Raw genomic sequence first — 27512 nt, 5'->3', positions numbered from 1 at the left:
CGCTATGTGTGTGTAGCTCTTTTACTAGCGGAGGAGTCCGGCTTTCTTCCTCCCCGCCGCCGGCCTCTTCTCCCGACTTCGGGGGTCTTGTCCCCCTCTTCAGTTCTTCTGCCGGGCCACCGCGCCTGGTCCGGTGGCCCGGTCTTCTGTCGCCGTCTTCCGTTCTTCTGTCGCCGCCTTCGGTTCTTCTGCCGGGCCACCGCGCCTTCTTGTAGCTCTTTTACAGGCGGTGGCCCGGTCTTCTGTCGCCGCTGTCGTCGTCGCCGCCGCCTTCCGTTCTTGTTCTTCTTCTTGTTCTTCTTCTTCTCCTGGAGATGTTGACTCGACGATCTCTCCGGCCGGAATGCCAGAGCCGCGCTGTGCGGTCACTTATATAGTGACAATGGGGCGGTGTCACATGGTATATGTCACATGGGTTGGTCACATGGTGACCCCGCCCCCTTACGATGTCATAGTCCCCATGTGACATCAACCCATGTGACCAACCCATGTGACATATACCATGTGACACCGCCCCATTGTCACTATATAAGTGGCAGCGGAGCGTGTCCCTGGCATTCCGGCCGGAGAGCTCGTCGAGTCAACATCTCCAGGAGAAGAAGAAGAAGAACAAGAAGAAGAACAAGAACGGAATGCGGCGGCGACGACGACAGCGGCGACAGAAGACCGGGCCACCGCCTGTAAAAGAGCTACAAGAAGGCGCGGTGGCCCGGCAGAAGAACCGAAGGCGGCGACAGAAGAACGGAAGACGGCGACAGAAGACCGGGCCACCGGACCAGGCGCGGTGGCCCGGCAGAAGAACCGAAGAGGGGGACAAGACCCCCGAAGTCGGGAGAAGAGGCCGGCGGCGGGGAGGAAGAAAGCCGGACTCCTCCGCTAGTAAAAGAGCTACACACAGATAGCGGAGGAGTCCGGCGAGAAGACCCCCGAAGACGGAAGACCCCCGGAGCTGTGCAATAAAATACTTTTTCCATGTGTTGTGTTTTTTTTGTACTTTATTTCACAGGTGAATGGGTAGGGGTACATTGTACCCCATACTCATTCACATAGGGTGGGGGGCCGGTATCCGGGGGCCCCCTTATTAAAGGGGGCTCCCGGATTCCGATAAGCCCCCCGCCCGCAGACCCCGACAACCAACGGCCAGGGTTGTCGGGAAGAGGCCCTTGTCCTCATCAACATGGGGACAAGGTGCTTTGGGGTGGGGGGGCCGCGCGGCCCCCCCTTCCCCAAGGCACCCCCCATGTTGAGGGCACGCGGCCTGGTACGGCTCAGGAGGGGGGGCGCGCTCGCTCGCCCCCCTTTCCTGGCCGGCCGGGTAGCGTGCTCGGACAAGGGTCTGGTCTGGACTTAGGGGGAACCCCCACGCCGATTTTTTTCGGCGTTGGGGTTCCCCTTTAAGCCCATTCCAGGCGGCGGAGCCCGCGACGTCTCCTTCGCGGGCCCCGCCTACCTGTACACGCGCTCGAAATGGGCGGACTTTCCGAGCGGGAACAGTCCGCTCATTTCGAAAGTACAGCGGACAAGCCCACACACGGGCGGACTGTTCGCTCAAACACAGTTTCAGCGGACAGTTTTTCGGAATTTCCGAAAGACTTTGTCCGTCCAACTGTCCGTTGAAACTGTCCGCTGAAAGCCCACACACGAGCGGACTGTCCGCCCAAACACTGTTCAGCGGACAAGGTTGGGCGAACAGTCCGCCCGTGTGTACGCGGCCTCAGACTTACAAACAGCACACTTTAACTTGCAGATTCTCCTCACCTGCACAAAGATTATGCAGTCTCATGCATCAAAACGCAGTTCATATAACAGATGAACTTACTTGCTTGTAGGGATCTCAGATTGTGCCCACAGCACTTCTCCACCACATGTAAAGGATTAGCATCAAATGTAGAGCTTGAAGGACTCACCACTCACTGGTTCTTCTTTTTAAGGGATTTGTTTGCCCATTTTTATTAAAAGAAAGTCCAACAAACAAAGATAGGTTTCCCTTGCAGGGTTTTCAGCATTACTTTTCATAAAAACTACATTCAGCCTAGTTGGCTCTCACTTGCAGCACTGCAGCTCTGGCCTTACCCTACAGGCCTTTGTCTATCTCCTACAGACTTTTTCACCAACCACCCTGGTGCACACAGCTAGCATCCTCTTGCTGCACTGACCCCCCCCCCCCCCCCCCCCCCCCCCCGTGGAGCCCTCCTGACTCCTGATACTCAGACTTCCTGTCTGCTGGGGTGGAGCCCAGAACCATGGTCAAGTTACTACTAAAAGCCCAGCACACACCTGACCAATCAGTATGCTGACTGCTCTCAAAATCAGGACCCAGGACTAGGGGTTCCATCCCACCCGAATCTCTCAGAAATCCTTGAGCTCCAGGTACCAAAGTGGACTTTAGAAAACACTGAGGAAACTGAAAGGTCAGTTTCCTCTTCATGTTACATGCTCCGTGGAGCCCCTCAACCCGTCTGGTTGAGAATTCTGGGTCACATCCTCCTTCTAGACCCTGGCAGGGCAACGCTCTGCCATAATATATATATATATATATATATATATATATATATATATATATATATAGTATCTTACAAAAGTGAGTACACCCCTCACATTTTTGTAAATATTTTATTATATCTTTTCATTTGACAACACTGAACAAACTACACTTTGCTACCATATATAGTAGTGAGTGTACAGCTTGTATAACAGTGTCAATTTGCTGTCCCCTCAAAACACACCAGACTCAACTCACAGCCATTAATTTCTAAACTGCTGACAACAAAAGTGAGTACGCCCCTAAGTGAAAAAGCCCAAATTGGGCCCAAAGTGTCAATATTTTGTGTGGCCACCATTATTTTCCAGCACTACCTTAACCCTCTTGGGCATGGAGTTCATCAGAGCTCAGAGGCTGCCACCGGAGTCCTCTTCCACTCCTCCATGATGACATCACGGAGCTGGTGAATGTTAGAAACCTTGAGCTCCTCCACCTTTCATTTGAATATGCCCCACAGATGCTCAATAGAGTTTAGGTCTGGAGATATGCTTGGCCAGTCCATCACCTTTACCCTCAGCTTTTTTTAGCAAGGCAACGGTCATCTTGGGGGGTGTGTTTGGGGTCGTTATCATGTTGGAATACAGCCCTGTCGCCCAGTCTCTGAAGGGAGGGGATCATGTTCTGCTTCAGTATGTCACAGTACATGCTGGCATTCAAGGTTCCCTCAATGAACTGTAGCTCCCCAGTGCCGGCAGCACTCATGCAGCCCCAGACCATGACACTTCTACCACCATGGTTGACTGTAGGCAAGGCACACTTGTCTTTGTACTTCTCACCTGGTTTCCACCACATCTGCTTGACACCATCTGAACCAAATAAGTTTATCTTGGTCTCATCAGACCATAGGACATGGTTCCAGTAAACCATGCCCTTAGTCTGCTTGTCTTCAGCAAACTGTTTGCAGGCTTTCTTGTGCATCATCTTTAGCAGAGGGAAAGCTATGCACACCAATTTGATGCAGTGTGCTGCATATAGTCTGAGCATTGACAGGCTGAGCCCCAACCCCTTCAACCTCTTCAGCAATGCTGGCAGCACTCATACGTCTATTTCCCAAAGACAACCTCTGGATATGATTCTGAGCATGTGCACTCAACTTCTTTGGTCCACCATGACAAGGCCTGTTCTGAGTGGAACATGTCCTGTTAAACCTCTGTATGGTCCTTGCCACCATGCTACAGCTCAGTTTCAGGGTCTTTGTAATCTTCTTATAGCCTAGGCCATCTTTATGTAGAGCAACAATTCTTTTTTTCAGATCCTCAGAGAGTTGTTTGCCATGAGGTGCCATGTTGAACTTCCAGTGACCAGTATGAGAGAGTGAGCGCGATAACACCACATTTAACACACCTGCTCCCCATTAACACCTGAGACCTTGTAACACTAACTAGTCACATGACACTGCAGAGGAAAAATGGCTAATTGGGCCCAATTTGGCCATTTTCACTTAGGGGTCTACTCACTTTTGTTGCCAGAGATTTAGACATTAATGACTGTGTGCTGAGTTATTTTGAGGGGACAGCAAATTTACACTGTTATATAATCTGTAGCCTCAATATATTACATTGTAGCGAAGGGTAATTTCTTCAGTGTTGTTACATGAAAAGGTATAATAAAATATTTATAAAAATGTGAGGGGTGTACTCACTTTTGTGAGATACTGTATATACTCTGGGGAGCTACAGTTCATAGAGGGAACCATGAATGCCAACATGTACTGTGACATACAGGCATACCCCACTTTTAAGTACACAATGGGATTTATTTACTAAAGCTGGAAAGTGTAAAATCAGGCTCACTTCTGCATAGAAACCAATGAGCTTCCAGGTTTTATTACCAAAACTTAATTGAACAAGCTGGGGTTAGAAGCTCATTGGTTTCTATGCAGAAGTGACCCCGATTGTTCACTTTCCAGCTTTAGTAAATAAACCCCATTGTGTACTTAAAAGTGGGGTATGCCTGCACTGAAACAGAGCATGATACTCTTCTTTCGGAGACTGAGGTGTTCTATCTGGTTCAGGTCCGGACTCTGAGAAGGTTAGTCAAGTTCCTCCCCCCCAAACTAGCCCATCTTTATGGATCTTTCTTTGTGCACTGGTGCGCAGTCATGTTGGAACAGAAAGGGGCCATCCCCAAAGTGTTCTCACAAAGTTGGGAGCATGAAATTGTCCAAAATGTCTTTGTATGCTGATGTCTTAAGAGTTCCCTTCACTGGAACTTAAGGGCCAAGCCCCACCCCTGAAAAACAACCCCGCACCATAACCCCCCCTCCACCAAATTTTTTGGACCAGTGCACAAAGAACGGTCCATAAAGACATGGATGAGCGAGTTTGGGGTGGAGGAACTTGACTGGCCTGCATAGAGTCCTGACCTCAACCATATAGAACACCTTTGGGATGAATTAGAGCGGAGACTGCGAGCCAGGCCTTCTCATGCAACGTTAGTGCCTGACCTCAAAATGCCCTTCTGGAAGAATGGTCAAACATTGCCACAAACACACTCCTAAACCTTGTGGACAGCCTTCCCAGAAGAGCTGAAGCTGTTATAGCTGCAAAGGGTGGGCCAACTCAATATTGAACCCTACGGACTAAGGCTGGCCATACACTATACAATTTTCTTGTTAAATTTCCTTTAGATTTACCTACCACTATGTAGTACAAGGGAATACCTGATTGCATGCAATTTGAAAGTGTTTAGGTATGACCTCATATTATATGGTTTTGGTAAATCTAAAGGAAAATTAAACAAGAAAATGGTATAATGTATGGCCAGCCTAAGACAATGCCATTATGCCAAGTCCATGTGCATGTAAAGGCAGGCATCCCAATACTTTTGGTAATATAGTGTGTATATATATATATATATATATATATATATATATATATATTTTATTACTGTATATATATATATATATATATATATATATATATATATATATATATAGAACAACAGTTTAACAATGTATAACATTTAAATTAACAATCTAAAGTTATATTGACATCAAACAGTGTTATTTTTTTCATTTAATGAGCTTAATAAGAGGATATGATATGCACAGCTGCCGTCAGTTCATTTCCAAACTGACTTTTCTTGCAGTGAATCTTAGTATTGCTTCTTCCCAGGTCATTGGGTATATGGTTTCCATAGCAGCAAAAAGCTGAAAGAAGTTTGTATCTTGGTTACTAAAGTGTGGACATATTTAAAATCGTCCAAGAAACGTCTCTGTTGTTCTGTTTACATTGCATAATACTAATGAGAGAGTCATATTAAATTTCAAACTGAGATTTGAATGCTTTTTAGATGAATTAAGATTTTGGACCTGCAAAATGCTTACAGTTGCAAAACTGCATGTCATTCATAAAGAAAGTTATAAACAGACTATAGTCTAGTTATACATATATATTTTTGCATATATTAATGTAGCGCCGGCTCCTGATGAGCATGCACTATATGTTTTGAAAATTAATATTCCTAAAATCGCAGTTGGGTTTTAGGGCTAATTTTGCTAAATTATGGTTTCAGTACCAGTCTGGCTGGATTGCACTGAGTTCTCCTGGGCTGCAGGTGTCGCTGTCACCGCCAGCAAGTGGTAGAATGCAGTCTAGTTGGGTGTACTGAGTGCCATACCTTTCTCGGAACCAGCCCAGTGGGAGGGTTTTCCTGCTGTGTATTCTGGGAGGTGGTATTTAAGGTACTGAGATCACGTGCTTCGGGGGTTCCGGTCCAGAAGATATTTTCCTCCTGACCAGCACTCATGGCCATTCTGGCATGGGGTGCAGATCCATGCAATTCCGAGCCTCGGGGCAGGATAGCCTGAGGCGAAGCAACTGCGGGGACAGGCCTGAATGGATTTGAGGCCCTAATGATCCAAGGGTGGTCCCGGTGCCGTCTCATCTGAGGAGAGGCCCAGCAACTGGGGAAGCATTCAGGGGAGTACTCTTCGGGAGAAGGCCATGCACAAGGCTGGTTTCTCTGAAGGAGCCTGGAGGCTCAGTTGAAGGACACTTTGTGGATCTATATTCATACGGTATTGCTGGACCGGCTGAGAGATACTGGTACCATATGATAGTTCTCTAAATTTGTCGACATCCCTCGGTTACATACATCCATACAAGTCTGTGGCAGAGACTTTATTTCTCAAGTGTTCTATATGCAAATCTGTGGCAGAGACTTTGCTTTACTTAACACCCTACCGACTGCTAGGCCTAGTGAGAGGAGGTCTATGCGGGGGTTGTGAGAATCCAGTATTGAAACGTTTATTCTCTGGATTTCTTCTATAGAGAGACTTTATGTTTTTGCAGTTCCAAAAGTACCTGAACTTCCTTCCTAACCCTCTATCCTGCATTAAAAGACTATATTATTGTCTAAATAAATAACCCAAAAGAAGATTCAGTGTCAGTTTCTGCATGTCTTTGGGCCATCTACCACGGGAACCCCTAGATGGAGGTGAGGTCAAGAAGGTAACGATAAGCCAAACAAAACCAGCAGCTCCTTCGGGGGTCAGTGCTACATTAATAACATTTACATTATTCCAAGCCTTGAGAAAAACATTTCTGTAGAGAAAAGAAAGTGGATTTTCCAGAACAAAGTATAGGGAATCTAAAGTGTTTGTATATATGTTCTTTCTTCTTTTACTATGGAGAGGACTAACAACTAAAACTTCAAAAAATGCATACTGTATATACAGTACATATATATGCAATTAATAATAACATATTGTATTTAAATATTGTGCAATCTTTAATCCAGCCAGCAGGAAGATCTTTGGGGTCTCTTTTTATGTGATTTTTCACTCTTGTTACCATCTGCTATTTAAGGAGATAAATGGCTAAAAGGGAAATTTACACACAGCTGAACATCTCACTGCAGTTTCTCATTCCTTATTAAGGAGCTCAGTCTAAGATTTTATACAGACAAAGCAGTGTCTCAAGGCTAAGAGCAAGCTCTGTTTAGCAAACTAGTTAGAGATTTGCAGCTTCCTGTATGTATTATTTTAGCAAAATAAATACTTAGGCCACATATTCTGGATTGCTTCTGTCATCATTCTTCTGGTTAAATAGTAATGACTTAAGGCATATTGCCTCTGCTAGCTGTCTCTTTAATTAAGCCCTGGTTCTCTGGGAATCCTTTTCTATATAATAAATGTTTGTGTATAAAGCAAGTACCGAAACATAAAGTTAACATGTTAATGCCTTTGCAAAATTTGCTTTCAATGCGTAGTTTTCATTGAAAGAACGTGTATGTTCCTGAAATGGTCCTGATGATGTAAACGTTTACAAATAGATATCCAAAAATCTTTGTATATGTAATAACCTTTCACTTCTTCAATTTTTAGCAATTGCTAGGAGTAGCGATTAATCACCAAATGGATGAAACAATTGACTTTCTATGGTGTAGTATCAATTTACCGCAGATGGCCGAGCAATGCTTTGGCTGCTACCGCACGCTACTATCTTACACAATAGGGAGACATCTATCCAATTTAATTATTATGCAGCAGTAGGGATGAGTGAATTTGCCCAGGTTCAATGCATGGGGTGGGGTCTTTAACCACCTCGCGCCCGCCCTATAGCCGAATGACGGCCGTAGAGCAGGCGCGTTCGTCCGGGTGGTCGTCCCTGGACGTCCTGATGTTTACTTCCGCAATGCGCGCCGCCGCGGGCGCGCATCGCGGAAGTTCTGTGTTCGCCGTGTCCCCCGGGGACAGGCAAACACAGATCGCTGTAAACGGCCAATCACAGCGGCCGTTTACAGCGTGATCGGCGTGTCCAATGGGAGATGATCTCATATGTAAACATATGAGCATATGAGATCATCTCTCAGCGCCGCTCTCCCTCCTCACACAGACAGTGTGAGAGGGGAGAGATGAACGGCTGCAGCGGCAGCCGTTCTGCCTCTAGTAAAAAAAAAATAATAAAAAAAAAAAGTAAAAAAATAAAATAAAAAGTGCCATCCTCCCCCCAGCAGTGCCATCCTCCCCCCCAGCAGTGCCATCCTCCCCCAGCAGTGCCATCCGCCCCAGTGCCATCCGCCCCAGTGCCATCTGCCCAAGTGCCATCCGCCCCAGTGCCATCCACCCCAGTGCTACCTGCCCCCAGTGCCATCCACCCCAGTGCTACCTGCCCCCAGTGCCATCCACCCCAGTGCCACCTGTTGTCAGTGCCACCTGTCGTCAGTGCCATCTGTCATCAGTGCCACGTATAAGTGCCATCTGTCATCAGTGCCACGTGTCATCAGTGCCACATAGTGCCATCTGTCATCAGTGCCACGTATTAGTGCCATCTGTCATCAGTGCCACGTATCAGTGCCATTTGTCATCAGTGCCACCTGTCAGTGTCACGTGCCATCTATTGTCAGTGTCACGTGTCATCAATGCCACTTATCAGTGCCATCTGTCATCAGTGTCACGTGTCATCGGTGCCATGTATTAGTGCCATCTGTCATCGGTGGCACGTATTAGTGCCACGTATTAGTGCCATCTGTCATCAGTGCCACGTATTAGTGCCACGTGTCTTCAGTGCCACGTATTAGTGCCACGTGTCATCAGTGCCATGTATAAGTGCCACGTGTCATCAGTGCCACATATTAGTGCCATCTGTCATCAGTGCCACATATTAGTGCCATCTGTCATCAGTGCCATCTGTCATCAGTGCCACCTGTCATCAGTGCCACGTATAAGTGTCATCATTGCCACGTATCAGTGCCATCTGTCATCAGTGTCACGTGTCATTGTCCTGGTGCTTCAAAAGTGTAATAAATAGTCAACAAGTTAGATGTGTAATTTATGTTCCTAGAACACATGATGGCGCTACCTGCATGTTGGGCCTCTCTATGTGGCAAGGCTGTGAAAAAGTCCCACACATGTGGTATTGTAATACTCAGGAGTAGTAGCAGAATTTGTTGGGGGGTGTCATTTGTGGTATACACATGCCACGTGAGAGAAATAACCTATTACAATGACAATTTTGTGGAGAAAAAAAAAATGAAAAATCTTAATTTTGCAAAGAATTGTGGGAAAAAAATTACAACATCAAAAAGCTCACTATGCCTCTTACTAAATACCTTGGAATGTCTACTTTCCAAAAAGGGGTCATTTGGGGGGTATTTGTACTTTCCTGACTTGTTTGGGTCACAAGAAGCGAGATAGACCACCAGTACATCAGATGTGATCAATTTTGTGCGATTCGCACCACACCTTGTAGACTCTCTAACTTTCACAAAGACCAAATAATATCCACTAATGTGGGTTATTTTTACCAAAGATATGTAGCAGTATAAATTGTGGCCAGAATTTATGAAGAAAAATTAATAATTTGCATAATTCTGTCACAGAAACAAAGAAATATGCGTTTTTTTTTCAAAATTTTCGGTCTTTTTTCATTTATAGCGCAAAAAATAAAAACCCCAGAGGTGATCAAATACCACCAAAAGAAAGCTCTATTTGTGGGAAAAAAAAGGACAAAAAATTCATTTGGGTACAGTGTTGCATGACTGAGTAATTGTCATTCAAATTGTGAGAGCACCGAAAGCTGAAAATTGGTCTGGGCAGGAAGGGTGTTTAAGTGCCCAGTAAGCAAGTGGTTAAATGCTGCTCAAAACTTACTAACAAACCCTATTGAAATATATTGGGGTGGGGGGCGGGTGAATCTTGATACTAGATTCTGGCCATTTTCAAGACTAATTGGCAAGATATTGTCAAAAAAATGCACGGATCTTGGGCAATACCAAAGGGGAACTTTAACAAAGCAAAAAGATAATTGAAAAAAATACAGTGCAGCAAGAAGAACATCCATTTAATGTGACTTTAAAGGTACATGGAAAAAACACCAATACTTTATATTACATGATTGGCAGATGTATGTTGTACTATGGATCAGGACAATTTTTTATTTAGCTTGGCTTAAATACAGTAGCAGCTCTTATTATGATTCGTTTCAACTTGAAGAATTATCCCATGGAAGTAGCAGCCACAACAGAACTAAAAACTACCCATTGTCCTAATATTTTAATAAAATGTCAAAGAGAGTGCACCATAACAGTTAAAAACCACAATCCTACATTCATAAATGTGCGCACAGGGACTTCCGAATGTGCCTGGGCTCACCTCAGTTACCCCATGTGCATTAGTGCTTGGCCCCCCTCGCAGCACTGCCGACTTCCCTCCTCACCTCTCCTGCCGGTTGCTGCCGATACACAGGGGGAACTTTAGGATGGAAAGTTGGGAAGGGGACAAGTAAGTGTGTCATTTACTGGCCCCTTCCTTTTTTGAATGAACACAGTGAGTTATTGGTACCAGTCACTCACTGTGTTTATTCATAACTGAATCATTGTAAGCTGTTTTTACGATGCTTCAGTTTATGAATTAACAGGAAGGCTGTGAAGAGCTCTTTGTGTTCATTCTTTAAACTTTACCAATCAGAATTAAGTATGACTTTAAAATAAATGTTGAGCTAACCGAGGCATTCCATTCAATCAGATCATATAACACTGACTCAACAATTAAAATGGAAGTACGCAACATAGGTGATAGAGTCAGCCATTTTGAATCTAAGATTGACATATTCGCTAATACATTCAACGAACTAGTAGATGCCTGCAAAGATAGAGAAGGTGATATAAACTGGCTTAAAGCTAGATTAGTGGACCTGGAGAATAACTCCAGTAGCAACATTTGCCTGATAAGATTCCTAGAGACACGCTGGTAAGCGATCATTTTTACCACATGAAAGAAAAGCTACTGCTGGCTACTTAACACTCTGATAGCATATCTAAACGGTAGGGATGAGCTCCGTGTTCGACTCGAACGCATGTTTAACTCGAACATGGGCCGTTCACCTGTTTGGCGAATTAAGAACTTTGTGGACCGTTTGCACCAAATTCGTGGGGCATGAATGGCCCGCAATGCACTACGCCATCGCAGTGCATTGCTGGCTCATGATTGGCAAAGCATGCACTGTGACCCCGCAAGCTTGGCCAATCACATCGCCGGCAGCGAGGAGAGCCATAATTGGCCACAGGCAGGATGCCTATGGCCAATTATAGCTCAAGGGTGTTTAGTACACGCCCCACACTATATAAGGCCGCCAGCGCGGCGGCCTTGTGTAGTGTGTTGCGGCGGTCAGGGAAAGAGCAGGATAGGCAGGGACAGTGTCTTTACTGCTTGGGAACCTAGCGCTTGTTCAGTGGGTGTTGTGTGCCTCCTGCACAGTATACATTGAAGCTACCCTTTATTACTGGTGTACTGTTCTTGTAATACAGGCATCTGCAGCAGTTAAAGTGGGTGTCGTGTGCCTCCAGCACAGTATACATCTGAAGCTACCCTTTATTACTGGTGTTCTGTTTCTGTAATACAGACATCTGCAGAAGTTAGAGTGGGTGTTGTGTGCCTCCTGCACAGTATACACCTGAAGCTACCCTTTATTACTGGTGTTCTGTTTCTGTAATACAGGCACCTGCAGAAGTTAGAGTGGGTGTTGTGTGCCTCCTGCACAGTATATGCCTGAAGCTACCCTTTATTACTGGTGTTCTGTTTCTGTAATACAGGCATCTGCAGAAGTTAGAGTGGGTGTTGTGTGCCTCCTGCACAGTATACGCCTGAAGATACCCTTTATTGCTGGTGTTCTGTTTCTGTAATACAGGCATCTGCAGAAGTTAGAGTGGGTGTTGTGTGCCTCCTGCACAGTATACACCTGAATCTACCCTTTATTACTGGTGTCCTGTTTCTGTAATACAGGCATCTGCAGAAGTTAGAGTGGGTGTTGTGTGCCTCCTGCACAGTATACACCTCAAGATACCCCTTATTTCTGGTGTTCTGTTTCTGTAATACAGGCATCTTCAGAAGTTAGAGTATTCACCTGAAGCTACCTCTTATTGCTGGTGTTGTTCTGTTTCTGTAACACAGGCAGACAGCTGCAGTTATTAGAGTCAGTGTACTCTGTCATCTGCTCAGTGTGCACCTAAAGCTACCCAATTGCTGGTTTTCCTATCTCCCTGCAGGCCATAACTATGTCTGGTAGTGATGGCCGAACGGTTCGCCTGGCGGTCGTTTCGCTGCGAATTTCGGCTGTTCGTGATTCGCCCGTTCGGCGGACTATTGGTGCCGTTCGCCCGGTGGACTTCCGTGTTTACTGTGTAAAAGAACTTTGACCTATGATGACACATCCATCATTGGGTACAGGACAGCCAATTGAGAAATTACAGCACATGGACACTTGGACATTCCCCCTAACTTATAAATACACCCGATCCGGCGGCCATTTTACATTCTTTCTTCTGTCACTATAGGGAGAGGTTGCTGTGTGGAGCAGGGAGAGATTGCAGTGACCCAAATCGCTAGTTATTTGGTACACAAAAGTTCTTTTCAGGACTGGTATAGGTGTTAGGTGTATATAGGTTTGCTGTGCTACTGATTGTTGCAGCAGCCTGAGTGTCTTTTGTCAGTTTAGAAAGGGACAGGATGGTGTGTGCTGCAGGGAGAGTCAGTTTAATCATTAGCTGTTACTATCAGGTCCACAAAAGTGCTATTCCAGTAACCAGTTATTGTTCCAGCAGCCTCTGTTTTGTCAGTTTATATAGGGACAGGCAGGAAGCAGTGTGTGAGGCAGTGAGGGTCAGTTTAATCAGTAGCTGTTACTATCAGGTCCACAAAAGTGCTATTCCAGTAACCAGTTATTGTTCCAGCAGCCTCTGTTTTGTCAGTTTATATAGGGACAGGCAGGAAGCAGTGTGTGAGGCAGTGAGGGTCAGTTTAATCAGTAGCTGTTACTATATTAGGTCCACAAAGGTTCTTTTCAGGACTGGTATCAGTGGTATGGTAATAGGCTTGTACACGTATAATATTCTTTCTTCCAAATATAGAAAGAATATTATACTTGACTGCTGCCCTTCTGCTGCAGTCTGCTAATCATTCACAACCTACTTGTTCCACAAAGGTCCTTTATGAGGACTGGTAATAACCTGGTGTAGGGTGCTATAGTACATAGGGTTGAGTGAGGTACAGTCTGATATTCTATAAGGACTGGTATAGGTCCACAATACATAGGGTTGAGGTGCACTACTGCTGACCGCTGCCCTATGCTGCAGCAGTCCTTCATCAGTATAGGGACTGACGTACAGTCTGCTAATCAGTCACACACAACCTACTTGTTCCACAAAGGTCCTTATAAGGACTAGTAACCTGGTGTAGCGTGCTACAGTACATAGGGTTGAGTGAGGTACAGTCTGCTATTCTATAAGGACTTTTATAGGTCCACAATACATAGGGTTGAGGTGCACTACTGCTGACTGACCGCTGTCCTATACTGCAGCAGTCCTTCATCAGTATAGGGACTGACGTACAGTCTGCTAATCACTCACACACAACCTACTTGTTCCACAAAGGTCCTTATAAGGACTGGTAACCTGGTGTAGCGTGCTACAGTACATAGGGTTGAGTGAGGTACAGTCTGCTATTCTATAAGGACTGGTATAGGTCCACAATACATAGGGTTGAGGTGCACTACTGCTGACCACTGCCCTATACTGCAGCAGTCCTTTATCAGTATAGGGACTGACGTACAGTCTGCTAATCATTCACAACCTACTTGTTCCACAAAGGTCCTTATAAGGACTGGTAAGGTATAGGGTACTACAGTACATAGGGTTGAGTGAGGTACAGTCTGCTATTCTATAAGGACTGGTATAGGTCCACAATACATAGGGTTGAGGTGCACTACTGCTGACCGCTGCCCTATACTGCAGCAGTCCTTCATCGGTATAGGGACTGACATACAGTCTGCTAATCACTCACACACAACCTACTTGTTCCACAAAGGTCCTTATAAGGACTGGTAAGGTATAGGGTTCTACAGTACATAGGGTTGAGTGAAGTACAGTCTGCCATTCTATAAGGACTGGTATAGGTCCACAATACATAGGGTTGAGGTGCACTACTGCTGACTGACCGCTGCCCTATACTGCAGCAGTCCTTCATCGGTATAGGGACTGACGTACAGTCTGCTAATCACTCACACACAACCTACTTGTTCCACAAAGGTCCTTATAAGGACTGGTAAGGTATAGGGTACTACAGTACATAGGGTTGAGTGAGGTACAGTCTGACATTCTATAAGGACTGGTATAGGTCCACAATACATAGGGTTGAGGTGCACTACTGCTGACTGACCGCTGCCCTATACTGCAGCAGTCCTTCATCGGTATAGGGACTGAGAGTTTTGTCACAGGGTCATTTAAAAAATGACAGGCAGAGGAAGAGGCAGGCCCTTCCGCAGGGGTGGTAGGGGTAGGGCAGGAGCAACAGGCTTGAGCCAAAGTGGGAAGTTGCAGAAGGTGCGTTCAATTACTTTAAAGGACGCACCAGACTTGGTTGAGTGGCTCACTCAGCCTTACTCTTCTGCACCCTCCTCATCCTCTCGATCTGCACCCTCTTCTTCACTCTCTGCTATGTGCACCCCCAAAGACACTACCACCAACAACACCACCACCACCACCACATACCTTCAGCTTGAGTCACAGGAATTATTTTCCGGTCCATATCAAGAGGACATTTCTGATGCGCAGCCACTCTTGGCATTGGATCAGGAAGAGGAGGTAGCAACAACCGCTACTCAGCAGTCTGACGACAGTACCCAGATCAGCCCAAGGAGGAGGTTGGTCCCCGGTGTTGCTGCCTACTCCGAGATCTCTACTTATAGCGGTGGGGAAGGTGACGTTGATGATGACGTGTCTAGTGATGTCACGTGGGTGCCCACAAGAGAGGAAGAGGAGGGGAGTTCAGAGGGAGATATGGACCAGCAGATAGGGAGGAGAAGTAGTAATAACTTACATTGCACAGGAGGGACAAAGCAGACTGCAAATGTATCAGGAGCGAGTCATCGACCATGTACGTCACATCTGGCGCTCCCAGGACACCGGCACATGGTTCCGCAGTGTGGGCTTTTTTTAACGTGTCCGCTGCTGACAATAGCGTTGCCATCTGCAATCTTTGCAGTCAACGCATTAGTCGCGGTAAGCCCAACACTCACCTAGGGACGACCGCCTTAAGAAGGCACATGAGCAGCCATCACCGAGCCGAGTGGGAGCAACGGAACACACAAAGCCACACTGCAGGCTCTCACCATCCAGCCTCGTCTTCTACTTCTACTTCTCCTCTCTCCTCACAATTGTCCTCCACTCCACCTTCCATCACGCCAAGCTCACGTTTTTCTGAAAAAAGGCAGGCTTCCGTGGGCCTAATGTTCAAGCGTAAAAAAATGATGACACCGGATAACCCTCTTGCCCAACGGTTGACGGCTGGCTTGTCAGAACTGATAGCCCGCCAACTACTGCCATATAAACTGGTGGACTCGGAGGCCTTTCGCAAATTTGTGGCCATTGGAACACCACAAAGGAAGGTCCCAGGAAGGAAGTATTTCTCACAGAAGGGCATCCCAGAGCTATATGGCCATGTTCAGCGGCAAGTGAATGTATCTCTGGCACACAGTGTTGGTGCCAAGATACATCTGACCACAGACACGTGGTCTAGCAAACACGGGCAGGGAAGGTATATCACTTTTACTGCCCACTGGGTGAACCTTCTGACGGCCGTCAAGCATGTAACCCGTGGCACCCGTGTAGATTTGGTTTTACGTACCACGGATTGCATGCAGGCCTGACTCTTCTTCTCCTCCTCCTCCCACTCCATCCTCCTCCCTCTCCTCCTTGGCTGACTCCTCCTTTTCTGCTGCTAGCGTCTCTTCCGCTGCGCCGCCCAAGCTCCCCAGAACCTATTCGACATGCCAGGTGAGACGTTGCCATGCCGTGCTGCGTCTGTTGTGCCTGGAAGCCAAGAGCCACACTGGCCCGGCACTCCTTTCAGCTTTGCGTTCACAGGCAGATCAGTGGCTAACACCGCTCAATTTGACAGTTGGTAAAGGGGTGTGTGACAACGGTGCCAATCTGTCTAGCGAATTGAAACAGGGCAAAATCACGCACGTGCCATGCATGGCACACGTCTTAAACTTGGTCGTCCAGCAGCGATTCCTTGTCAAATACCCTGGGGTCCAGGACATCTTGCGGCAGGCAAGGAAAATTTCGGCCCATTTCAGAAGATCTTACACGGCCATGGCTCGCCTTGCTGACATTCAGCGGCGACACAATCTGCCGGTCAGACGTCTTATTTGCGATTGCCCGACGCGATAGAACTCAACCTTCTATATGCTTGATAGGCTGCTCCAGCAGAAACGTGCAGTTAACGTCTACCTGTATGAACTCTGCGGCAGAACCAGTTCTGGGGAGCTGGGTTTTTTTTCACCGCGCCAGTGGCTGCTCATGCGCGACGCATGCAGACTTCTGCACCCATTTGAGGAGATCACCAAACTGGTCAGTCGCAGCCATGGCGCCATCAGTGACATGGTACCTTATGCCTTCTTTATGGAGCGTGCATTGCCTCGTGTCATTGATCAAGCTGTGGAGGAGCAGGAGTGGGAAGATGAGAAAGTCGCAATGCTGGATGAATTCCCAGGGGGGGCTACTCTATCTGAGACAAGTCAACAACAAGAGTCTGAAGAGGAGTCAGAGGAGGATGGTGCCGAAGCGGATGAGGAGGAGCAAGAAGAGCATGCTTTAAACCTTTCTGGGATCCCTGTTGTGCGTGGATGGGGAGAGGAGAATGAAGAGGACGACATTATCCTGGATGATGAGCAGGAGCCAGGCCACCACACTGCTTCCACTTTAGTGCAAATGGGGGCCTTCATGCTCCAGTGTTTTAATAGGGACCCCCGTATAAAAAGCATAAGGGTCAAGGACCAGTACTGGGTGGCAACGTACTTAGACCCCCGGTACAAACACAAAATGGCGGAAATGTTACCGCCGTCACAGAGGGCTGGCAGAATGGAGCACTTCAAGGCCTTGCTTCAAGAAATGCTGCATTCTGTTTTTGCGTGCGCTGGCAGAGGAGCAATTCCCACTCCCAGAGAAGGAGTTGCAGGTACCAATCCAACAGCGCCTGCAAGAAGAGGCCGGTTTGAAGATGTGTTGGTCATTCTTTCAGCCGACCTATCGACAGGTGTCATCCGGATCCAGCATCAGGGAACGCCTAGACCGTCAGGTGTCCGACTACATCGGGTTAATGGCCGATGTGGACGCTCTGAGGAGTGATGAACCCCTGGACTACTGGGTGGGCAGGCTTGACCTCTGGCCAGAGCTTGCCCAATTTGCAATCGAACTGTTGGCTTGCCCCTCATCCAGTGTCCTGTCCGAAAGGACGTTCAGCACAGCAGGGGGGATCGTGACCGATAAGCATACTCGCCTAGCTCACGACAGTGTTAACTACCTCACATTTCTAAAAATGATTGAGGCATGGATCTCGGAGGAATTCAACACATGTGACTAGTAGACCATGTATATGTCTATAAACAATTTTTTTAAATCGAGCACAGAGACCTTCTTTCTTCATTTGGCTCACTTCCTTGTCCAAAAAAAGCACACCGACTATATGCCCGTACCCTCCTCTTTGAAGAGGTTGAGCGGTGTCATATTTCAACTGGGGGCTGCTTATTATGAGGGGCTCCCACCATCCCTGTGCTATGCTGACATCCTCCTGGGGCTGCTTATTATGAGGGGCTCCCACCATCCCTGTGCTATGCTCATTATGAGGGGCTCCAACCATCCCTGTGCTATGCTTATTATGAGGGGCTCCCACCATCCCTGTGCTATGCTCATTATGAGGGGCTCCCACCATCCCTGTGCTATGCTGACTTCCTCCTGGGGCTGCTTACGGTGCAGGTGTCAGTGCTGTATATCACGGTGCTGATGTCAGTACTCTTTATAACGGTGCTGCTGTCAGTGCTGTATATCACGGTGCTGGTGTTAGTGCTTTATGTCACGCTGCTGATGTCAGTGCTCTCTATCACGGTGCTGTTGTCAGATGACTCTATCACGGTGCAGGTGTCATTGCTGTATGTCACGCTGCTGATGTCAGTGCTCTCTATCACGGTGCTGCTGTCAGTGCTGTATATCACGGTGCTGGTGTTAGTGCTTTATGTCACGCTGCTGATGTCAGTGCTCTCTATCACGGTGCTGCTGTCAGTGCTGTATATCACGGTGCTGGTGTTAGTGCTTTATGTCACGCTGCTGATGTCAGTGCTCTCTATCACGTTGCTGTTGTCAGATGACTCTATCATGGTGCAGGTGTCATTGCTGTATGTCACACTGCTGGTGATCATCTCCTGCACCCTCTTCTTTGCCTAACCTGGTCCCTGACCTTCTCTCTCCTCCATTGCCTTCATGCGCTCCACAGTCCTGAATTGTCACAACAATTTCCCATATAAAAAAAGAATGCTTGTAGTTGTCGATCCCAGATTCACCTCATACATGTGTTATGTCATTGGCCATGTGGTGGGACTATGTTTGCACAGCTATTAATTATTTTGTGGCTGCAAATTTGACCTGTAGGTTTGCGAAGTTCTTCTCCCATTGAAGTCAATGGGGCCCGCCGCGAACGTTCCGGTTCGCGAACTGTCCCATCGGAAGTTCTTCCATCACTAATGTCTGGAAGGCCAACAAGGAGAGGCAGACAGTCACGAGCCAATAAAAGAGGGCAAGCAGGCTCTGTGTCTAGAGACAACAGTACTGGTCATGGACGTGGTGCATCGTCATCAGCACGTGGCCATGGGACACGCTCGTGCTTATTTTCGGCAGCTGGATGTGTTGAGCCACATCACACCGAAGATTTGGTAGAGTGGATGACCAAGCCCTCCTCATCCTCCGCATCCTCTCTCACCCAGGCTCAGGGTACTAGCAAATCAGCTGCCAACGCGTCCTCTTCCCTCGTCTCAATGTCATCAGTCACTCCTTCCCTAGACCCACCATGTCCTCCTGAGGAGTCCCCTGAACTGTTTGAGCACAGTGTTAGATACATGCTCCAGTAGGATGCCCAGTGTTTTGAAGCCTCTGATGATGATACCCAGCTAGAGGAAGGCAGTAGTGTGAGCGCAGAGAGAGGAGATGCTCAAGAAGGAGAGCAATCTGGCAGTCATGTTCCATCAGCTGCAGCATACTGCCAGGTTTGCTCCAGTGATGAAGAGGGAGGGGATGATGAGGTCACTGACTCCATGTGGGTGCCTGATAGGAAAGAGGAGGAGGAGGGTGAGGCAAATCTCCAACAAGGCAGGATGCACTCCGGGGGCCAGCTTAGGGGCAACACACTGACTGAATCACACCGTAGAGCTCCGCCTGTGTAGGGCGCTGCCTCTGCGTGTTATTTCAAAAGTTATTTGGTGTGGGCCTTTTTTGAGACTAGTGCATCAGTTGGCACCGCTGCTATTTGCAACATATGTCTCAAGCGTATCTCATGCTGCCAAAACATCAGCCGCTTGGGCACCACATGCTTGACCAGACATATGTTGACCTGCCATGCAGCTCGTTGGCAAGCATACCTTAAAGACCCACACCAAAGAACAAAGCGGACCTCTCCTTGCTCCTCATCAGCTGGGATCTCCAACCCCACTAGACCTTCAATCCTCTCTGAAACCTACACTGAGAAGAATGAAGGTGTAGAATTAGGTGTGTCACAGCCAAGTACTTGCGGGCACTCTGCTAGCAGTACACCGATATCCGATTGTAGCAGGGAAATTTCCCTGCCCCAGCTGCTGTACCATCGAAAGAAGTTCACTCCCAGCCATCCACATGCCCAGCGGTTGAAGGCTAGCTTGGCTAAATTGCTTGTACTTCTGCTGCTGCCTTTTCAGTTGGTAGACTCGGTCCCCTTCCATGAGTTTGTGCAATGTGCGGTTCCTCAGTGGCAGGTTCCCAAACGCCACTTTTTCTCACGGAAGGCGATTCCGGCTCTCTACCGGCATGTGGAAGGCAATGCCCATGCCTCGCTGGACAGGGCAGTCAGTGGTGAGGTGCATATTACCGCTGACTCATGGTCCAGCAGGCAAGGACAAGAACATTACCTATCTTTCACGGCCCAATGGGTCACTCTTCTGGCAGCTGGGAAGGATGCAGGACAAGGTGCAGTAGTGTTGGAGGTTGTTCCGCCACCACGTGTCCAAAATGCTAATACTGGTTGTAACACACCTCTCACCTCCACCCCCTCCTCTTCTTCCTCCATGGCCTCTTCCAGGGCTTTGTCCTCGGAACCAGCGGTGCTCCATAGGCATTCATGGGGCTACACAAGTACGCAGGCAAAAAAATGCTATGCTGTGCTTGCGCTGGTTTGTTTGGGGGACAGGAGCCACACTGGGGCAGATATTTTGTCAGCTCTGCAGGGGCAGGCCGAGAGGTGGTTGACGCCACACCAGCTTAAGCTAGGAATGGTGGTTTGCGACAATGGCACCAACCTCCTCTCCGCCCTCCGGCAGGGACAACTGACCTATTTGCCCTGTGTGGCTCACGTCCTTATCCTGGTGGTGTAGCTGTTCTTGGGCAGGTACCTGGGCTTACAGGATGTCCTGAGGCAGGCCAGGAAAGTCTGTGTGCATTTCCGCAGATCATTTAATGCCTGTGCTCAGCTGGCTGAGCTCCAAAAGAAGTTGAACCTGCCCAAGAACCGCCTTATATGTGACATGCCCACCAGGTGGAACTCAACGTTGGCCATGCTGCAGCGGCTGCACATGCAGCAGAGGGCCATCAATGAGAACCTGTGCGACTACGGCACCAGGACAGGATCAGGGGAGCTTGTTTTTTTTCACCACGCCAGTGGGGCATGATCAGGGATGCATGCACTGTTCTGTCACCATTTGAGGAGGCCACGAGGATGGTGAGCAGTGACAGTGCATGCATCAGTGACACTGTACCTCTTGTCCACCTGTGGGAGCATACACTGCATGGAATAATGAACAGGGCACTTGAGGCAGATCAGAGGCAGGAAGAGGAGGACTTCCTTGTCTCTCAAGGCCCCCTTTATCGAGACAGTGTTCCTGCTGTCCCACCTATCACACAGGAAGAGGAGGAGGATTGTGTCAGCATGGAGGTGGAGCCTGGCACTCAGCATCAGCAGCAGAAGTCTTTTAGAGAAGATTTACAGTCCCAAGAAACCCTTGGACTTGTACGTGGCTGGGAGGAGGTGGCTGCAGATCATGTTGTCCTTAGTGACCCAGAGAACTCTGGACCAAATGCCTCAGCTTACCCTATGCTGCATGGCCTCCCTGATCCTGCAAAGCCTGCGGAAGGATCCTTGTATTCTTCAGATCAAAGACAGGGACCATTACTGGCTGGACACTCTCCTTGATCCATGGTACAAGGGTAAGGTTCCGTCCTTATCTTGCCGCCGCAGAGGGAGCAGAGGATGAGACATCTCCAGAAAGGTCTGTGCAACACGTCCCCAGAGCCTGGGAGGTTACAAACTCCTGGTCCTGGACAACGTGTTGCTGAGGCTTCGGTCAGTCACAGAAGGAGCGGTGGAGAAGGTGGCCGTCTGACCGATGCGTTCAGACAAATTTTTAGTCTGCAGCCCCCGGGTATGATTGGTTCCAGCAACCATCTCCAGCATCTGATTTACATGGCGCAGGAATATCTAGGGGCAAGGCCAGACTTGGACACCTTTCCCACCGAAAATTCTCTGGCTTACAGGGTCTTGAGTAGGGATGAGCCGAACACCCCCCGGTTCGGTTCGCACCAGAACTTTCGAACGGACCCCAAATTCGTACAAACGTTAGAACCCCATTGAAGTCTATGGGACTCGAACGTTCGAAATTAAAAGTGCTAATTTTAACGGCTAATATGCAAGATACTGTCCTAAAAAGGGTTTGGGGACCTGGCTCCTGCCCCAGGGGACATGGGACAATGCCTAAAATGTTTTTAAAAATGGCCGTTTTGGCGGGAGCACTGATTTTAATGACCATTAAAGTGTAAAAAAAAAAGTGAAATATTCCTTTAAATATGGTGCCTGGGGGGTGTCTGTAGTATGCCTGTGAAGTGCCACGTGTTTCCCGTGTTTAGAACAGTCCCTGCACAAAATGACATTTAACGGAAATAACGTCATTTAAAGCTGCTTGCGGTTTTAATGTTATATCTGGTTCCTGCAATATGGTTGAAAATCATTGAGAAAAATGGCATGGGTAGCCCTCCCTGCCCATTACCAGCCCCTTAGGGTCTTGTACGCATATTAAGGGGAACCCCGTACCCATATTAAAAAAAGGAAATGCGTGTGGCCCCCAGGCCCTATATACTCAGAACAGCAGTATACAGGCGGTGCAAACAAGACAGGGACTGTGTAGGTTTGTTGTGTTAAGTAGAATCTGTTTGTAATTTTCAACTGGTACATTTTTAAAGTGTAGCTCCAGTCAAAAAATCTATTTGTAAGCTTTTTGGAAAACATAGGGAAGGGTTATCACCCCTGTATAATTAGTTTTGTCGTACATCTTTTTTCATCTCACTTGCTGTTGTCTCCTTCCGTTTGCAAGTAGGAGATGTTTGTAAGTTGGATGTTTGAAAGTAGGGGCCTGCCTTATATGCTCTGCAGAAATGGCGGAACAAGGTGTTGGTTTTGCCACAACATTGTAAGCCCTGAAAGTAACTCTTGGTGGGCGCTGGAGCGCCCTGCTGTGAACGATTATATCAAGAATTGTAATTACATGCCATTGTTGAACAGTGGTAGAAAAATTTACCTTTGGTGGTTGTGGTGCTGATGCCACAACACTATAAGTCCTCACAGTTACTCTGGGTGGGCACAGGAACGGGCCCTCCTGTGAAATATTATATCAAGAATTGTAATTACATGTCCCTGTTAAACAGGGGCAGAAAAATTGGGCCTTAGGCACTGGTGCTGGTGCCACGACACTGCAACCTCTCCCATATACTCTAGTTTTATTGCAGGAATTAACCCTGCTGCAAAGCATTGCATCAAAAATTGTAATTAAACGCCCCTGTTAAACAGGGGCAGAAAAATTGGGCCTTAGGCACTGGTGCTGGTGCCACCACACTGCAACCTCTCCCATATACTCTATTTTTATTGCAGGAATTAGCCCTGCTGCAAAGCATTGCATCAAAAATTGTAATTAAACGCCCCTGTTAAACAGGGGCAGAAAAATTGGGCTGATGGCATCACCCAGAGCCAGAAATGTTCTTCCAAGATATCAGCGGAGGAGGAAGAGGATAGACAATCAACATAACAGGACAGTCACTCAGCATAGGCAGTCTTGAAAGGATGTGATATTTCAAAAAAAATTATTTGGTTACATCAGCTTCAGGTGCTTGGTAGCTGTGGGCGATCCAAGACTGATTCATCTTGATGAAGGTCAGTCGATCAACTGACTCGGTGGACAGGCGCACCCTGTGATCGGTAACAAAGCCACCAGCAGCACTGAAGGTGCGTTCCGAAAGAACGCTGGATGCAGGACAGGCCAGTAGCTCAATTGCATACTGTGCAAGCTCTGGCCAGTGATCCATCCTCAAGACCCAGTAAGCCAGAGGATTTTCGGTGGGAAAGTTGTCCAAGTCTGACCTTGCCCCTAGGTATTCCTGCACCATGTAAATCAGACGCTGGCGATGGTTGCTGGAACCGATTATACCTTGGGGCTGCAGACAAAAAAATTGTCTGAAAGCATCAGTCAGACGGCCACCTTCTCCACCACTCCTTCTGACCGATGCCTCAGCAACACGTTGTCCAGGACCAGGAGTTTGTAACCTCCCAGTCTCTGGGAACGCATTGCACAGACCTTTCTGCAAGGCCTCCCGGAGATGTCTCATCCTCTGCTCCCTCTGCGATGGCAAGATAAGGTCGGCAACCTTACCCTTGTACCGTGGATCAAGGAGAGTGGCCAGCCAGTAATGGTCCCTCTCCTTGATCCGAAAAATACAAGGATCCTTCCGCAGGCTTTGCAGGATCAGGGAGGCCATGCAGCGTAGGTTAGCTGAGGCATTCGGTCCGGAGTCCTCTGGGTCACTAAGGACAACATGATCTGCAGCTACCTCCTCCCAGCCACGTGCAAGGCCATGTGTTTCTTAGGACTGTAAATCATCCCTACAAGACTGCTGCTGCTGCTGATGCTGAGTGCCAGCCTCCCCCTCCATGCTGACACAATCATCCTCCTCCTCCTCTTCCTCCTCCTCATCCTCGTCCTGTGTGATGGGTGGCACAGCAGGAACACTGTCTGGATAAAGGGGGTCTTGAGAGGCAAGGAAGTCCCCCTCTTCCTGCCTCTGATCTGCCTCAAGTGCCCTGTTCATTATTCCATGCAGTGTATGCTCCCACAGGTGGACAAGAGGTACAGTGTCACTGATGCATGCACTGTCACTGCTCACCATCCTCGTGGCCTCCTCAAATGGTGACAGGACAGTGCATGCATCCTTGATCATGCCCCACTGGCGTGGTGAGAAAAAAACGAGCTCCCCTGACCCTGTCCTCGTTGCCGTAGTCACACAGGTACTCATTGATGGCCCTCTGCTGCGTGTGCAGCCGCTGCAGCATGGCCAACGTTGAGTTCCACCTGGTGGGCATGTCACATATAAGGCGGTTCTTGGGCAGGTTCAACTCCTTTTGGAGCTCAGCCAGCTGAGCACAGGCATTAAATGATCGGCGGAAATGCACGCAGACTTTCCTGGCCTGCTTCAGGACATCCTGTAAGCCCGGGTACCTGCCCAAGAACCGCTGCACCACCAGGTTAAGGACGTGAGCTACACAGGGCACATGGGTCAGTTATCCCTGTCGGAGGGCGGAGAGGAGGTTGGTGCCATTGTCGCAAACCACCATTCCTGGCTTAAGCTGGCGTGGCGTCAACCACCTCTCGGCCTGCCCCTGCAGAGCTGACAAAACATCCGCCCCAGTGTGGCTCCTGTCCCCCAAACAGCATACTCTAGGTGTGGCTGGACCAGAGTCTTGTAGAGTGGGAGAATTATCATTTTATCTATGGAATTAATCCCCTTTTTAATGTATGCCAATATTCTGTTTGCTTGGTTAGCAGCAGCTTGGCATTGCATGCCATTGCTGAGCCTATCATCTACTAAGACCCCCAGGTCCTTTTCCATCCTAGATTCCACCAAAGGTTCTCCCCCCAGTGTATAGATTGCATTCATATTTTTGCCACCCAAATGCATTATTTTACATTTTTCCTACATTGAACCTCATTTGCCATGTAGTTGCCCACCCCATTAATTTGTTCAAATCTTTTTGCAAGGTTTCCACATCCTGCGGAGAAGTTATTGCCCTGCTTAGCTTAGTATCATCCACAAATACAGAGATTGAACTGTTTACCCCATCCTCCAGGTCATTCATGAACAAATTAAAACTGGATTGGTCCCAGCACAGAACCCTGGGGGACCCCACTACCCACCCTTGACTCGCCCTATGGTCCATTCCAATGGACCTTATTCTGTACAGTAAACGTATAGGGGGAACTGTGTCAAATGCTTTTGCAAAATCCAGATACACCACATCTGGGGGCCTTCCTTTATCTAGATGGCAACTCAACTCCTCATAGAAGGTTAATAGATTGGTTTGGCAAGAATGATTCTTCATGAATCCATGCTGATTGCTGCCACTGATACCATTCTCATTACTAAAATCTTGTATATAGTCCCTTATCATCCCCTGCAAGAGTTGACATACTATTAATGTTAGGCTAACTGGCCTGTAATTCCCAGGGATGTATTTTGAGCCCTTTTTAAATATTGGTGCTACATTGGCTTTTCTCCAATCAGCTGGTACCATTCCAGTCAGTAGACTGTCAGTAAAAATTAGGAACAACGGTCTGGCAATTACTTGACTGAGTTCCCTTACGTATGCATTTGCTTCTGCACGTGAAATTTGGCGGGACGGGGCACTTTACATGTTACCTTTTTTTTTAATTTATTTTACTTTTTTTTATTTTGACACTGTCCTTTTAAAAAAAATTCAGTTGTCACTTTTATTCCTATTACAAGGAATGTAAACATCGCTTGTGATATAAAAAAAAATTACAGGACCTCTTAAATGTGAGAATCGGGGTTTAAAAAGACCTCAGATCTAACATTTACACAAAAATTCAATAAGAAATAAAATACTGTAAAAGGCATTTTATTTTGCAAAAAAAGAAAAAATCCCCTTTAACCACTTGAGATCCGCGCTATTGCCAAATGACGGCATTAGCGCGGACCTACATTTCCGGGACTACGTCTATTGACGTCGTCCCGAAAACGAGCGGCCTGCGCGCCCCCTGAGGGGCGCGCGCGGCGCGCTCTGTGATCGGCGAGTCCATGAGACTCGCCTGATCACCGATCCGTGCAAGGGGTCGATCCCGACCCCTTATCACGTGATCAGCTGTCAGCCAATGACAGCTGATCATGTGATAGAACGGAGCCGGTAATCGGCTATTATTCCTCCTCGCGCTGACAGCGCGAGGAGAAAAAAAAAGCCGATCACCGGCGGCCGTGATTGGGACATCAGTCCCGATCACGGCCATCAATACAAGGGACCACCTGCCACCTGCCAGTGCCCACCTGCCTCCCGCAGTGCCCACCTGCCTCCCGCAGTGCCATCCTGAAGTAAAATAAAAAGCAAAAGTAAGTGCCCCCCGTCAGTGCCCCCCGTCAGTGCCCATAGTGCCCACAGTGCCACCCACAGTGCCACCCCACAGTGCCACCCACAATGCCACCCACAGTGCCACCCAATCTGCCTCAAAGGTGCTGCACCCCAGTGCCGCCCATCAGTGCCCAGCAGTGCCGCCCATCAGTGCCCAGCAGTGCCGCCCATCAGTGCCCAGCAGTGCCACCTATCAGAGCCACCTATCAGTGCCACCTATCAGTGCCCATCAGTCCCATCTATCTGTGGTACCTATCAGTGCCCATCCGTGCCACCCATCCGTGCCACCCATCCGTGCCATCTTATCTGTGCCCATCTTTGCCCATCAGTGCCGTCTTATCTGTGCCCATCGGTGCCGCCTTATCTGTGCCTATTAGTGCCGCCTTAACTATGCCTATCAGTGCCCATCGGTGCCGCCTTATCTGTGCCTATTAGTGCCGCCTTAACTATGCCTATCAGTGCCCACCAGTGCAGCCTATCAGTGCCCACCAATGC

The sequence above is a fragment of the Lithobates pipiens genome, unplaced genomic scaffold (assembly GCF_037356315.1).
Source record: "Lithobates pipiens isolate NorthernLeopardFrog02 unplaced genomic scaffold, aLitPip1_a1.2 Scaffold_13, whole genome shotgun sequence".
NCBI lineage: Eukaryota > Metazoa > Chordata > Amphibia > Anura > Ranidae > Lithobates > Lithobates pipiens.
The sequence above is the reverse complement of the archived record's forward strand: the minus strand, read 5'-3'. Positions refer to the sequence as shown.